This window comes from Esox lucius, chromosome 11 (genome assembly GCF_011004845.1).
Source record: "Esox lucius isolate fEsoLuc1 chromosome 11, fEsoLuc1.pri, whole genome shotgun sequence".
Lineage (NCBI taxonomy): Eukaryota > Metazoa > Chordata > Actinopteri > Esociformes > Esocidae > Esox > Esox lucius.
Genome location: NC_047579.1, coordinates 30,969,630 through 30,986,137, shown reverse-complemented (window position 1 = coordinate 30,986,137; position 16,508 = coordinate 30,969,630). Strand labels below are relative to the sequence as shown.

General features: G+C 40.6%; 1 protein-coding gene and 1 long non-coding RNA gene across 9 annotated transcripts in view; one reads left to right on the top strand and one right to left on the bottom strand.

Annotated features, from left to right (window-relative positions):
• The window catches only part of LOC105008122, a 493,667-nt gene that overhangs the window by 215,499 nt on the left and 261,660 nt on the right, over window positions 1-16,508 (bottom strand). The window lies entirely within an intron of this gene.
• The window catches only part of LOC114840416, a 415,324-nt gene that overhangs the window by 196,772 nt on the left and 202,044 nt on the right, over window positions 1-16,508 (top strand). The window lies entirely within an intron of this gene.

The following is a 16,508-nucleotide window of genomic DNA, read 5'->3' as shown; positions in this document are numbered from 1 at the left end:
GTTGGGGAGAAAGTTCTGTATTGGAATGAATGAGGTGTTTTCCGGAAGAAGGCTACAGCATGAAGAAGTATCTGGCAGAGTAATCTAGAACATATGAAATGCTTTAGCCCAAATAAACCCCTCCTCCTTCTACTTGGCCTTTCATTTGCTCTTTAACAAGCAGCCCCACCGCTTTTAAGTGTCCAAATTTCAGAAGGATAAAAAATAATCAATGGGCTTGGAGATAATTAGACCATCTAGTGGTCCCTTTTAGCGCGATGTGCAATGTTGCAACATATGTGTGTTTCTCATGTGTTCTGATATGAGCAAATTTTACAATACTATATTTTCACAACTCATTGGAGGTTTGGGGTTTTGACGACAATAGAATAATTTCCGCCCCCTCCTGGCAAATACTTCTAATGTGGACTGAAAATGAGCACAGTACTGATATGTAGCAGGCAATCTTTGTGCTGCTTTGTATTTTGCACAAGAATACACAGACGTGTCTTCACACTTTATACTCTGGCTTTTTAAAAACAAGTGTTTCTTGTGATGCTAAACTTGTTTTTTAATGATTCTTTATTAGCTGTGCTTCCTCCACTACTAATATTTCCAATCCACTCCAGTGCTTTCCCTGCAGGATGTTGAATCATTGTTGCATAGCTGGTAACAGAGTGAAACCTTACAGCAGTGTCTCCCATCCTGGTTCTAAAACGAACACTCTGTTACAAACCAACCTGTGTATGTGGGGGATGTTTTATAACCACTCAGCCCACTGTGTTGTCAGTGGACACATTCCAATACGAGCCTTCCTGGACAGTGTCTGTTTAAAGCATTTACCAAACCTAAACAATGAATGCATTACATTTGGACTAGGACACAGCAACACGGGGATATGTGTAAATGGAACAGCAGCAAACATAGTATTCAAATGCCATCATAGAAGGCAAAAGAGTACATGTCTTGGGCTTTATACGATACATAGGATATACACCGATCAACCATAACATTATGTATAATATATGTATATGTTTCAGGTGTTTTGTCCACTTCAGGGAGTGTGGAGCTGTTCAGGGAGCAACAGTCATGTCACAGCCCTACACACTCATCCACCCACGTGGACACCAGAATGTCCACGCTCAGAGTATGGCGTGGAGGAGGAGAAAGAGAAAACACCACCTGCCATTAACTCCATCAAGTATGTGGGAATGAACACATCTCTCACTCCTGCTCTAATATCTGTATTTCTCAAAAGGCAGCCCAGAACAGTCTGTAAAGGTATACACTATACCCGATGAGCAGAGAAATAGGTAGCTCGCTAGATCTGAGTTATTCGATCAGTTTAATATAAAAATCACAGACTCTCCCTACACTTTGTACTTTGGGATATCTGGTAGAAGAGCTACACACTGCAACTACCTGCCAGACGAATAGTCAGAGATTCCCACTCCTGAGGCAGTTTTAACATCCTCCACACCTGAAGTCACAGCGTACCTCATTCCACTACTCGGTCCTAAAGCCCACATTCTCCTCCTCTTCCAAGTTCACAAGGTGAGAGAGCAATGCAACAGGCCACGACATACTCCTTATGCCCAGAGACTGGATTTAATCTGGGTCGTAGTCTGTGATGTCTGTCTGGGTGCCGCACATAAGCCAAGAGCTGTCAGCACATATCGCACAAATATCCTTGAAAACGGCCATCCATCTCATTTCGACCCTTGCGCGTATATCTTCTTCCTTCAAGAAAAGGTAAAGGCAGATACCCTCAAAAAGCCAACTCTACAGTTACTCTCCACTCCGCAAAACCCAATCGCACAGTCTCATTCCAGGTCCTGTAAGCTCTCCCTGGGTACCATGGTCTTTCAATAAATAGAGGATGACAATAAAGTAGCACCTTCCTTACAAGCCAGAAGATTCATTCAGTTGATGAACAAAGAGGTTTTTAGGGATGACACATACAGCTGGATGGCTCCTCTTCAGTTTTATATACAACACTGTCGACTCCCAAATAACAGAGAGCAAGCTCTCAGCTGACCGTCGTACATTTGAAAGGAAGTATGAAATGAAGGAACACTTTGTAGTTTTCATGCAGATATATTTGATATAAAACATGCTGAATTGTCTTTAACGCTGAATGAGGGAGAAGAAGTCTGGTACCTACCTACCTTCGGTGCATATCACCCACCTAAACCAGGTCAAATCTGGGTTGTATTTGACTCGAGTGCTCAGTACCTAGGTGTCTCATTGAACTACTTTCTACTGACTTGGACAACAGCTTGCAGGAAGTTCTGTTACGCTTCAGAAGGGAGCAGGTAGCCATCACCGCCAAAATAGAAAAGATGTTCCACAGCTTCTGGAATCATATCTCTGATTCCTTTGGTTCAAAGAAAAGGACACAAGCCAAGACATTGCTGAGTACAGAATGAGGGTTCATGTATTTGGCAATAGCCCCTCACCTGCCGTTACTCTGTATGGTCTTCGCCGTGCGGCTTTACATGGAGTAGCCAAATTTGGTGTCGATAAGAAGCACTTCGCAGAGAGGGACTGTTATGTCGATGATGGACTCAAGTCGCTGCCCTCTGCTCCTGAAGGCATCAGTCTGCTCAAAGCCACACAATGTATACTTGCCACGTGAAACCTGAGGTACCATAAGATCGTGTCAAACTGTCCCGCAGTCATGCAGGGGCCCTTTCACAATCACCCATCCCAATCATCCCCACCTCTGCCACTACAATGGAACTTTCAATCCTGGAAAACATTAAAATAATTAAGGAATGCTGCTGCAGATTACTGAGAATTCTCAAAATAAATAATATTTTTTCACACATTTCAACCAAACAGATATAGCAATCCATGTAACTTCGAAAAATATAATTTGTTGTTACCCATTTTGGAGACACTTAAAATATTGACCTCTCACTCTTCCTACTGCTCTCCCTCTGCTAGCGCAGCACTTATTTGCAACTACACAATTTCTCTATTTGTTTGATAGACGAACCAGATAGCAGACTATTCAAACAACCAGTTCATTATTTAGCAAGGCTAAATATTTTCAAACACAATAGCCAACTCACAGGTGTTGTAGTGTACACTTGTTTAATTACATGCATTGCCATACACTTGTTTAATTACATGCATTGCCATATTGTTATGATGAGTCGGGGAGAAGGTTGTGATCCTAAATGCGGAGTGTTGGAGGATTTGTTTAGAAAACAAATTCAGTGGGAAGAACAAGTATTTGATACACTGCCGGTTTTGCAGGTTTTCCCACTTACAAAACATGTAGAAGTATTTTTATCATAGGTACTCTTCAACGTTGAGTGATGGAATCTAAAACAAAAATCCAGAAAATCACATTGTAATTATTTTTAAATAATTGATTTACATTTTTTTGCATGACATAAGTATTTGATACATCAGAAAAGCATAACTTAATATTTGGTACAGAAACCTTTGTTTGCAATTACAGAGATCATACGTTTCCTGTAGTTCTTGACCAGGTTTGCACACACTGCAGCAGGGATTTTGGCCCACTCCTCCATACAGAGCTTCTCCAGATAAAATACTTATGTCATGCAATAAAATGCAAATTTATTATTTCAAAATCATACAATGTGATTTTCTGGATTTTTGTTTTAGATTCCGTCTCCCAGTTGAAGGTTACCTATGATGAAAATTACAGATACAAATTACAGACCTCAACATGCTTTGTAAGTCGGAAAACCAGAAAAATCGGCAGTGTATCAAATACCTGTTCTCCCCAATGTACATGGTTCCAGTAAGGGCTAGGCAGGAGACATAGTCAAAAATCCTGAAACACAGTCAGTAACAGGAAATCCAGGAAAAACAGCTATGGTACAAAATAACAAATGCTAGGCAAAGTCAAGAACAGGCAGTCTAAAATATTTTACACTGGAAAATCTAGGTACTATGGTGTTTTCATAGGAAACCTCTAACGAAGTGTGTTGGCGAACGACAAACAATACCTCACTGGGAACTGAGAATAGCCTCTGAATAAATAGCTGCACTAAATGAGGAACAGGTGGAACAGGTAACACAAATTAAACCAAAACAAGCATAGAATACAAAACCTATAATGTCAGAAACTATGGAAAAATATCCAACCCCTAAACAACAACCCCTGAAGTCAAAAAATGATCATATATTGTTTTGCAAGGGTTCTTTTAGGAGTGTCTTATGCAGTTTTTGTACAGTTCTGTTGCTGGTTTGTATCACTGTGACTCTCGAGCACAATAATACACAGCTGTGTCTTCAGTCTGCAGACTTTGTCCTGTTAGAGTTGCTGTGCTGCTGGAAGTGTCTCTGGAGCAACTGAACTTGTTCTTCAACTTATCACTATAATATGTGTTACCATCGCCACAAATTTCTCCAATCCACTCTAAAGCTTTTCCAGCAGGCTGTCGTACCCAATGTGTACAGTAGCTGGTATCAGTTAAAGAATACCCAGAGACTTTACAGGAGAGAGTTAGAGACTGTCCAGGCTGTACAGTCATAGAGTCTGGCTGTGTGAGTTCAGTCTGACAGAACACGCCTGTGAAACAAGACCGACAAAAAAGCATTTAGTCAATTACATTTCCAATACTCTGCTTCTCTCTATTGCATCAATGGTATTTCTTTATTTATCATTTTTCCAAAACTCACAGGATGCAGCTGCCAGCAGCAGCAGAGATGCAGTGAACATGGTTTGTTGAAGGTCAACTGATTCAAACTGTATTTGTTTTCAGCAAATGGGGTGATAGCTATTCCTCTTTATATACAAGAGAGGACAGATGCTTTGCATAGAACTGAAGAGGTGGTATTTAAAATAGGCAAATAAAAAGCTTGTACCATTGTAACACGATATACAGAGAACCACTATCAGAATGTAATTGTCGTCTAAGGTTTTTATTCTATTAACCGGTCCAGTAATATTTTAAGTGAAAAGATGATGCCTCAATATAGATTATGATTATATAGATATGACTGAGCTTATGTTTAATTAATGGCATTTGGGGTTTTTGTACAGGGTTGTGTTTTGATGTATCACAGTAGTATCAAGCACAGTAGTATCTTCAGTCTCCAGGTTCTGCCCTGTTAAAGTAACTGTGCCCCTTGAAGTGTCTCCGGTTAAGATGAACTTGGGTTTCAGTGAATCTTTGTAAGCTGTACTTGCATCATAATAGATGTTAGCAATCCATTCTGGTATACTGCCTTCAGACTGCCGGATCCATGATACTCCATACAGGTTGGTGCTATCTGTCAGAGAATACCCAGATACCTTACAGACAATGACCAAAGACTCTCCAGGTTTAATATCTAATGGTATGTTTGGCTGGGTCAGGTCCAGACCACAGTGAACACCTGTTAAGGAAGATACTTGTATCATAGAGAAAGATTATATTTTTAATGCTCTAAATATTTTACATTTTTGACTTATGACTTCTGATATACAGCTCAGGAAAAATTAAGAGACCACTGCATCTTTTTCTTTCCTTTCCAAAAATGTCGAAAAGGAAGGTTTTGAGTGAGGAACAGGAGTGTTAAAATTAAGAGATAACTGCAAGTTGAGTGCTTCTGCTCCTCACTCAAAACATTTTGGAAAGGAGAGAAGAAGGTGCAGTTGTCTCTTAATTTTTTCTGGAGCTATAAGTCTATTAAACATCCTAATCCAGAGACACTCACAGGATACAACTGCCAAAAGCAGCAACAGAGATGCAGTGAACATGGATGGGATGAGACACACCCACTGTAATGTCCAGAACTAAGTGGTTCACACAACTGTATTTATAAGGTAGTTTGGTCCAGTTAAAAGAAAGGGTCTCTATTCAATATGTTCAAGAGGCAGGGTGGGCCTGAGTTGTGCAAAATATTTTCTGGGTTGTGGAAAATGTAGTTACCAAGGCACTACTCATTGGCATTAAGAGATATACACAAGCATGCAGGATGGATAACTAATTGATTATATAATTCCCTGGAACATTACACCTCAACAAAAAGGTCTCACCTACAACATAACACCTCATCCCCACCACTCAGGCTATCACACATAGTACTTATAATTGTCATTGTATGAGGCATTTCTTTAGATTTATTTTCCCAGGTAAGTATGTTAACAACAGAGTTGTATTTACAGCAAAAGCCTGGGAGCAATAAGAGTTAACATTGTTGCTCAGGGACAGAAACTTCTCACCATATTGGCCCAGAGATTGGAAGGATTTTTTTACTGTCTCTTCACCACTAGGCTGCACTGCCAAATGGTATTTCCTGAACCTTTTATTAATGAACTGAAAACCCCTGGGGTTGACCCTTTTAGCGTATCACATCTGAGAGAATTTAAGAAATATGTTTTACTGTTTTTCCACTCTAAAATGGTATTTATATCCAGTCACTGAAGGACTGAAGGAACTGTGGGAATTAGTTAAATGTGTGTCTTCTGAATATGTTTTCATATTAAATTGAGCATATAAATATTGATCTGTTGATTTGAAAGATTCCTTGTACATCATGAATGAACACCTAGTCTAAAAGAATCATTCATGTTGACATTAGGTGATGGTGTACTGGTTGTTTCAGATCTCAGTGGAATGTATAGTCTGTTTTTCTGATTCTCTACTGCCCTCATTTGACTCTACTTCTCTAAGGGGTTTTAGTACAGGTCCTCCATTCACTCACAGTACTGTGTGTCTGGCACAGTAATATACTGCAGAGTCTTCTGCTCTCAGACCAGACAGCTTCAGATACACCTCACTGTTGCTATTATCTCTGGTGATTTCTATCCGTCCTTCAATACAATTCAATTTAGCATAGACGGTTTTGCTGGCATCAGACCAGATAACCCCGATCCACTCCAATTCTCTTCCTGCTGGTTGTCTTATCCAATGCATACCATGGCTACTAAAAGTAAACCCAGATCCTTTACAGGAGAGGTTGACAGTTTCTCCAGGCTTTTTCAGGACAGGATTGGAGGGAATGGACTCCATGCTCTGACCATTCACTCCTGATAGAAAAAAAAGAATAATAAAAATAAATCACAAATATGTTTAGCCTTTGTAATGTTGGTTGAATCAATTCTCTCTCTGTAAAAAATACTTAATAAGTTGCTAAATGATTGAGTACATACTAAAGAGGCCCAGCAGGATGAGCAGAAGGTGTAGTTTGCTTCTCATCTTTTCAGGGTGGAAAACAATTCCTTTCTGGGAGGAAACATCATATAAGTACACAAACTGGAGAGACAGACTTTGCATGACAACTATGGTTGGAGGTAAACATGCAAATGAGACGGTTTCAAAGCAATACCAACTAATGGTACATGTTGCATTACATACATTTATTGTTTCTTCACATTACATTAATTGATTGTTTCTTCACATTATATAAATTGATTGTTTCTTCACACAAAGTTGTGTCAGTGTCATGGTTCTGGTTATCCCCAGCTGAAATCAGACTTGACCATACTCATCTCTCTTACTCATTAAACCTGTTTTGTAACATACTATACCAATGCACCATTACTTGGGTGATGTATCCTAAATTCCATCAAATAGTAAACTAATAAAAATAAAATCCAGCTGATAAAGAATGTAAGGTGAAAAGAAAACTCACATAATCTCCAAGGGAAAGACAAAGCATCTTCTCTGAGAATCATACTTTTACTAAAACAATGACTACTCTGGCTATTGTCTTCCAGGTAAAAAAAAACAAAGAAAACGGAATACAGTTGTTTAAACCTCACTGAATTGTACAAAGACCAATTGTTGTACAAGACCAGATATTGTACAAGGATCATTAATTGACAAAGGGCAGTTAATGCAGTTCTTGAAACAATTTATATTTATTTATATACAAAACATAAATATGGTCTGTCAATAAAATGTTTTCAGTTTATTTGATCCGTCAAAACATTTAATTAAATTCAAGTCATTTGTTCATCTGATTAAAAGCTTGTTCACCAGCTTATACAAAAAGCAGTTTCACCTTAGTTGAATCCATGTTGTAGTTCTTATACAATTAATGTGTATGAGTACAATCCCTGCGTGTGTGCGTGGAACAAGTGTTCAGTAATCTGCGGTCTTACTAGGAAACATTATAAGACTATAATATTCAGTGAGGCATTTTGGGAATGTGTTTTATATTTCCTGGTCTTTCACTCTGTCTCACCCTTCATTGCTTAACATTTTAAACTGGAGTGTATAGTTTATGTGCTTGGTATGAAAGTGGTGCATGTATGTATTGAGTTTCATTGTTTGACCTAGATTCCAATGTTGCGTTCTGAAGGAGCCTGTTTGAAAGCAGCTCCAGCTAAAGCTGATGTACTCCATGTATTATTATTATTTTTTTCACTCAGTTAATAAGCCACCATGTAATGTTTTACTTACTGTGTATAAAAAACACCATAACAACTAAAGTCCAATGACTTATCAACTCCACTATCACCAACTCCATTAGTGATTGTGAGTGCAGGACTTTCTATAATGTCAGTCCACCAGCTTAATGAGAATGTTAGAGCTGAGTGTTTGTATATAAAACTTCACATTATCATTATCATCACATTTAAACTTTATAGCTGCACGTTGCTTACCTTAAACTATTCATTAAATTTACTTAAGTTAGCTGATACTTCAAAAATTACATGGTTTTAGACTGCTCCCTTGTAATGACACAGAGTTGATGGAGGCATCTCTTGAAATGCTGAACTTGTTTTTCAGTGCATCATTTTGGTAGATATCTCCATTATCCCATATATGGGAAATCCATTCCATTGTTTTCCCTGCAGGCTTCCGGACCCAACCTGTGGCATAGCTTACACTTCCATCACTGACAGAATATCCAGCAACATTGCAGGTGATGGTCAGAGACTCTCCAGGCTTTACAAGCATCCAGCTGGGCTGGCTGAGTTCAGGACTACCACAGGACACATCTAGGATGAGAAAATACACTAAATGCTATGTGTCATTTTGAACCAAAGCATGTCCGTTACACTACTATTAAAATACAAATGTTATATATAAAGTATATTTTATTGGGCATTAATCCATTACAGTCCCAATATCCCAGCAAGCGACTTACAGGAGAAAGCTGTAAGCAGTAGCAGAGATACAGAGAACATGTTGAACTGGTGGGAGCTGCTCTTCCCTGTTTCAGTGGACTCTGAGACAGACAGACATTCTACTATTTATACAGAGAGTTGTGTGTTAGAATTTGCATATGGAGTTGGTAAAATTTGGGAAGCTGAGTTGACCTCTATTTTAAACAATCGAATTACAACATGTAAACTGGATTTACTTTTCTGACAAGTAGAGTATATTATTAAGTGTGTTCTCTCTAAGTCTTATTTGTAATTGAAACATGATTCATGTGATGCTCTATTGTCTCACCTACTTCCTTCAAAAACATTATTTCATTACACTTGCCCATCTCCTTGGGGACCATATTGATATCATGCCTGATAGGTAAGTAAGTAACATGGTGAGAGACAAGGTGGGTGGAGAACTGTTTTGCGACTTAGATGGCAGGAAAAACATTTATGCAAATACAAGGCTTTGTCCTGGTATGAATAACCAATCGAAACACATTATATCTTTCCATACTGGATTGTCTGATAATGGCTGTTTATGCCAAGCAGCTCCTAGTCACTTAAATATGAAGGCAGCCATGCGTGACTAGGCAGTTCTGCTTGTATTGTCGGATCAGCAACTGCATGCAGTTTACTATGCACCCTATCTCTCTGGTCAAGGTAAAGGAAGCAGTAATGTGTATTTATATCACAAATGATTTAAAGAAAATATTTTTGTGATCATTTTAAAACCCCTCAGAACAAATAACAGCTGCCAATGGCCTTACTTTAAATTACTGTAACAGCTGCAGATGGTCGTGTTCCTTTAAAAATATTATTTGGACATATCATAAAATCTTGTTCATGAATACTTTACTGTATTCCTGTGGTTGTTGATATTAACAAGAAATAAGTATGCTGTCATTTGACTTTTTAAAGTATTATTTATACTTATTTACTCCAAGTGGCAGTGCCAAAGGGGCCACAACTGTTCACATTAGAAGAGATTGTTTCTATGTTGTTTGGTGTCACGGAGCAGGAAACATCCTTGACCTTTATACATAATTATATCAAGGTGAGTAACATAAATAAACCGTGGATATATTGTATGCTTGGGGTTGTAATTTTGGTAAAAACCTTTAGATGTTGTCACCACCCCTCTTCTATAACGTGTGTGTTTTAAGTTGGTCTCGTTGCTGAATGAGTTTCTCCCCTGTGCGCTCTGTCTGTGTGTTTTTTGTCTGTTCAGGTCTCCCGGGCAACGACTAAGGGGCCAGGATGTCATCACTCAGGTGTTTCCTGTACCCAGCTGCTCCGACACCCACCTGTTCCTGCTAAGCTTATCACCAGCTGTATTTAGGAGGAGTCCTGATGTCCTGTCCCTGACAGATGGTTAGTCGCCTCAGTAGGTTCACAACGTACCAGATGTATTCCGTGTTTCGTTTTGCTCCCTGTCTTTCCGCGGTCTCCTGTTTGTGCCAGTCTTGTAATTCTGTTTCCTGTACCCTGCCTAGACACGCCTGCCCTGGGTGATTCACCTGTCTCACCTGGATTTCTGGACCTGCCCTGCCCTGCCACCTGGATTACCCACCTGCCACGCCACCTGAATTACCCACCTGCCCCGCCACCTGGATTACCCACTTGCCCCACCACCTGGATTACCCACCTGCCCCGCCACCAAGATTACTCACCTGCCCTGCCACCTGGATTACCCACGTGCCCCACCATCTGGATTACCCACCTGCCCCACCACCTGGATTACCCACCTGCTTCACTTACCTGGGACCCCCTGACCTTTGCACTCCGACCCCGCTCCTTAATCCAACCACACCTTGCGTTTCTCACTGTTGTTCTATGCTACATTCTGTGTCTGATCTGTGTTTTGTTATGGTAATTTTGAACTAAGGTACATTTGAGAAATGTCTGTCTTTCCATTTGGCTGATATGTTGTGTGATGTCACGAGAGGCTGTGTCCTGGAAGGGTGCTACATCCCCCTGAGATGGCTGCAACCATGAGCAGCTATGGCTCTATCTGCTGGTGGAGTCGGGAACTCCACCCGTCAAAACATGGCATTCCCGCACACCTGAGACTGATCAGGGTCTGATGACCTGAAGGGTTTTAAGGACTAGAGACACTGTTAGTGAGCGAGTTTTTTTTTTTTTGGGAGACAAGCTGCGGGTTGTGCTTTCTGGGAAGGACCAGACCGCTCCAGTATCGTATCCAGGGAGGAAAACGGAAGGCTGGAAACACCACCAGACATTTGAAGGACTTACAACTGAAATAGCCTCGGGCTATGACACCCAGTAAAGTAAGATTGAAAAGACTGTTTACTTACCTGAGGAAATCAGGATTACCGCTAAGAAGAAGCATCATTTAAGTTTTCTGTTGAAGGTAGACCTGACCCTGAGTTACCTTTTTGAATTTGATATGCTGATTCTGTTAATTCCTTAGAACTATAATAAAAACCATGTTCATCCTTGAGCTTTGTGTCCTCGCGCTAATTGAACAGTCCCGCTAAGAGCTGTGTAGCCTCTCATGACGTCACGGTAGATCTTTACTTTGATTGTGACACACGTCTGTATAATATCAGAGGATTAACAGGTATTTGGGCCATGTCCTCCTGCCTAGAAGAAGGGTATCAGTCTTTTGTTCCTCAGGAATGTGGGGGAGCTGGTATTTGCATAGGGGGCATCTATTGTCTGTCCAGATAATGTAAGAACTCTTAGAATTGAAGAAGTTACTTATGGCGGGAAGGAGAGCTGTCCTTTGTGTGAAGTTTGGGTAAACACTACAGTAAACATTATGGCAGGAAGGATAAGGTGGGGGAAGATAGCATTTGACTTGTGTGATAAGAACAAAGGGAATGTGTTTGATTGACATGAGACCGATGGCAGCATCTTACCACACCCCTTTTTCACTGTAATAAATACGGATTGTGCATGTTTTGAGTTAGAGACTCCTCAGACGATTGTGTGTGTAAGCGGTTGACGCGTCTCTCATAGTTAATAAAACGGTTATAATGTACAAAGAGAACTTTGTCAGTGTCCCTTACTCCGAGTGTCGATACATGGAATTGCCATCACAGTTTGGGTTCAGGCCTCGAAAATCCTGACAGATGTCAACAGACAAGTGGAGGCGGAAATGTTGTGCTTTGTTGAGAATATTGTCACTGAATCTATTTTCCGAATGATGTGCCACTTTGTTATGATCAAATTAGATGTGGAACTCGAATGATTGCTGACTCAATGTCGTAATGAAAATGAGTTGTTGTGTTTAGTTTGATGTATTCAGCAAAGTGGTTGTTTGTTATTATTTCTACCCGAGTCAGTCATATAGAAACAAGCCCAGATTCTCCCAGTACTAGCTAAATATCTGGGTCGTCTGTCAGGTTCCAAGTTGTGGGGTGGAAAATGGATGATGCGCTCTCAAAGGGAGAGAAGGAGGAAGAGGAGGAGGAAGATTAAGAGTTGAAAGTAGTTAGTGTAGGGTATATTGTGTCAGAATGGTGATTTATGGCCCTAGGGGGCGGGACTTCCATATTGATGTGACAGGTGGGCGGGACATCCGGTTTGCATGGGTGGGACTTCCGTTATGACGTATGTTAGGGTGGGACTTCCGGTATGACGTATGTTAGGGTGGGACTTCCTGTATGACGTATGTTAGGGCGGGACTTCCGGTATGACGTATGTTAGGGTGGGACTTCAGGAGTGACGTATGCATGTCCGGTGACTTTGTGATTTATGATTACATTGATGTGTCAGTGTTTGATGTTTTACAATGTCTGATTAGCAAACCAGACTAGTGTTATAACAGGTGGGCTATGTTTGATGATTAACAAATGGGGCTTAGGGTTCCGGAATGTTAAATTCCCAGGCAGTAAATAAGTGTTGTGTCAGCGGTAAGTTGTTTGGTGTACAGCAAATGGTGTTCGTCAAATATAAAACCCTGGTGTTTTATCTTCTGACAAGTGTTGCAACAGCTGGCATACAAATGGTGTTTGCTAACCTTTCATGTTATATGGGTTGACTGGCGTGGTATGTGTATTTAAACCACGCTGACATCGGGGTTGGTCATTCAGTCTTGCCTGAGCGAACTTACCTACACATTACAAAACATGGAGGATTGTGCTGCTATCAATGTTTTGGGTGAAACACCGGTGAAAGCTAACAGCTAAAACGCAGCTCAGCGATTTGGTAAGAAATTGCTAATGGACCGCAGAGATGCAATCAACATGCCAGCCCCGAAGAAACCGATGCAGAGTTTAACCCGAATCCATCAATTACACCCGGATATGGTGGCACAGGAGTGGAAATTGGACGATGGTCGGATCGGGGGATACATCTTCAACCCAGAGCAACCAGAGGTTGCATTTTATGAATTACCCGAAGGCCAAGTGTTTAAGGCTGGTGTGACTGATCAAATGGTTTTTAATGCCAGTTTATGGGCAACCTTTCGAAAAGTGTTTTATTTGGGGCCAAAACAAGGCCCACATAATACAGTAGATGTACTGTTTAAAGTTGTCGAGGGGCTGAAAGAGTATGACTCTGTCAGATTGGAGTTATTTCCGTAAAATATCAGCGGGTTAGTTTGTGACTGCGGACTGATCGACCGACCTAAGACCCCCGAAGCCCCGCCTTAAGCCAACACCTTCATCAGCACAGCATAAAAACCGACAGACCGCCGGTGACATTCAAGCAGTCGGAAGATTTTACGAAACATGTCTCAAGATTACAACCAAGCGGTGATTGAAGAACCCAAGGCTGAGGACTGGCTGTGTGACGCCTGGGATGACAACGCTGAAGCCTTCTACGGAACCCCTGACCCAGACAGCTCGATTCCACCGGCATACCCAACAAGAAACTACCATTGGATTGACAGGGTTGGTGATCAACTAGGTCCTCTTAACCTGTCATACCTTTCAAATGCTAACAAGAGTTATCACAAAATGGACAAACAACTTGCACCAAAAATTGTAAAGATCATCAAAGCAACAATGGGTATGATTCTGGAAAACGTTGTTGGGGCTATTTTACACAAAGCATGCATCGGATGCGAAGTGGACCACCCGAGCCAGACAAGACATTCATGTCTCGAACCGCCTGAATATTTTTTTGAGGCCCATTATGATGACATTGTGGCGACAGTTTTAACACCGCGACTGAAACATGTGTTGGTCAAGGCTTTGAACGCATCTGGTTTTCACACACCGATGACTGATGTTCACGAGGCCGCTGAGAACTTTCTGCACGAGCTCAAGTTGGAGCCGAACATCACACAGAGACTGAGTGAGAACAGGGATGAGTACATGGACAAATTTAATGAGGATGTTGTCTGCGACGCAGCGGGGTCATGGTGTGATGAAAGCAAAGAGTCTGTTGTCTAAGGCCAGGGTAGCTTCAGTTCTCATGTTAACATGTATATAAACAAAGACTATGAGAAATCTGAATGTTTGTGTAACTTTTCTGAATATATTGGTTGTGTAATTTCAAAAACTCAAATAAAACATTGTTAAACATGTATTAATTCTCATTATTGCTCGAACACTCTACGATGTCTGAACAGGTTATGAAAAGTATTTACTATGACCCGGCAAACCCTGGTGCTTATGTGGGTAGAGAGGGTTTGAAAAGAGCATACTTGGAAAAAACCGGGGAGATCCTCAAAAATGGTGAGGCCGATGACTGGCTGCTCGCCCAGGATGCATACACGCTACACAGGCCTGTAGCTATACATTTTAAAAGAAATAGAGTTATTGTTCATGATATAAATTCACAATTTCAGCTGGATTTGGTTGACATGAGTGCTTACAGCGTGGAAAACAATAACATGAAATTTATGTTAACATGCATAGATGTATTAAGCAAATACGCATGGATTCGCATGCTGAGAAATAAAAGCGCTATAGAGGTAAAGCGAGCATTTGAAGACATATTAAAAGAAGGAAGAACACCACAAAAAGTCCAAACGGACAAGGGGAAGGAGTTTTTTAATTCACATTTTGAAATGTTGATGAAGAAGTACAACATAAAACATTTTGCTACAGGAAATGATGTCAAAGCGAGTATCGTTGAGAGGTTTAATAAAACAATTAAATCACGAATGTGGAGGTATCTGACAGCAGCCAACACCCACCGCTATGTTGAGGTTATTCAAGATTTAGTTCGTGGGTACAACCATAGCTACCATCGGTCTATTAAGATGAAGCCTGCTGACGTTTGTGAAGAAAATGTTAGATTAGTTCTCAAGAACCTGTATGGCACAACATTAACGAGAAATGGTAATCAAAGCTACAAGTTCCAGGTTGGGGATACAGTGAGACTCTCAAAGCTGAGAGGTGCGTTTACAAAAGGCTATGAAAAAGGGTACACAGATGAATATTTTACAATAACAGAATGCATTCCTCGGGTACCTCCTGTATATAGAATAAAAGATTACGATGGTGATGTGATAGTTGGGACCTTTTATGAACAGGAATTGCTGAAAATAATCGTGGCCAAGGATAAAACTTTTAAAGTGGAAGCAGTTTTGAATGAGAAAGTACAGAAAGGGAGGAAAATGTGTCTTGTGAAGTGGCTAGGTTGGCCTGAGAAATTCAACAGCTGGATACCATCGGAACAAGTGGTTGACCTAGAAACTGGATAAAACTCCAGGATTTACAGGATCACGTCATTTACATTGACTGCGATCAGCATGGGTGACGGTGGCTTCTACATAACGCTGCCCAGTAACTCATCGAGACATGTCTATCCAAGCAACACAAGTTCGTGCTATACCACTAAATTTGCCAAAGGTATAGATTTGAAAGGCGATTGGGAAGTATCTTTGATAGAGTTCCAATACCCGCATACGTGGAATACTTTTACACGGGGCGAAAACGCATTTGAACTACTTGAAATATGCACTCGACACCGGTTATTACAGCAGCATATTAAAACTAGTGATAGAGCTAAACAGTCATATAAAAACACATGGTTTATCGGTGGGGTACGATGAATTTAAAAATAGAGTGTTTCTAAAAGGTGAGCCCCAGTTTAGTTTGAAATTTAGTGCAAAACTGGAACAGATATTGGGGTTAAAACCAGGCGAGCGGTGGTCTGCCACATGGTACGGAACATACCCCACAGATATTCTGGCGGGGTTTAACACCCTATACATCTACACAGATATAATTGATTATCAATGTGTTGGTGACAGTCATGTCCCACTGCTGCGAACTGTACATATTACAGGGAGAAAGAATGAAGTTGTCACAGTGACGTACGACAAGCCACACTACGTACCTCTTAGTAAGAGACAATTTGATGAGATCTGTATTGAAGTAAAATCTGATCAAAACCAGCTGGTTTCATTTGTAGTGGGGAAGGTGATTGCAAAATTACACTTCAGACCCGTCAAACAATCTTTTAGAGTTTAAGATGCAGCCGCAGAAGCTCTATGATGATCCTCAAAGGTATGTTGAATACTACACAACAC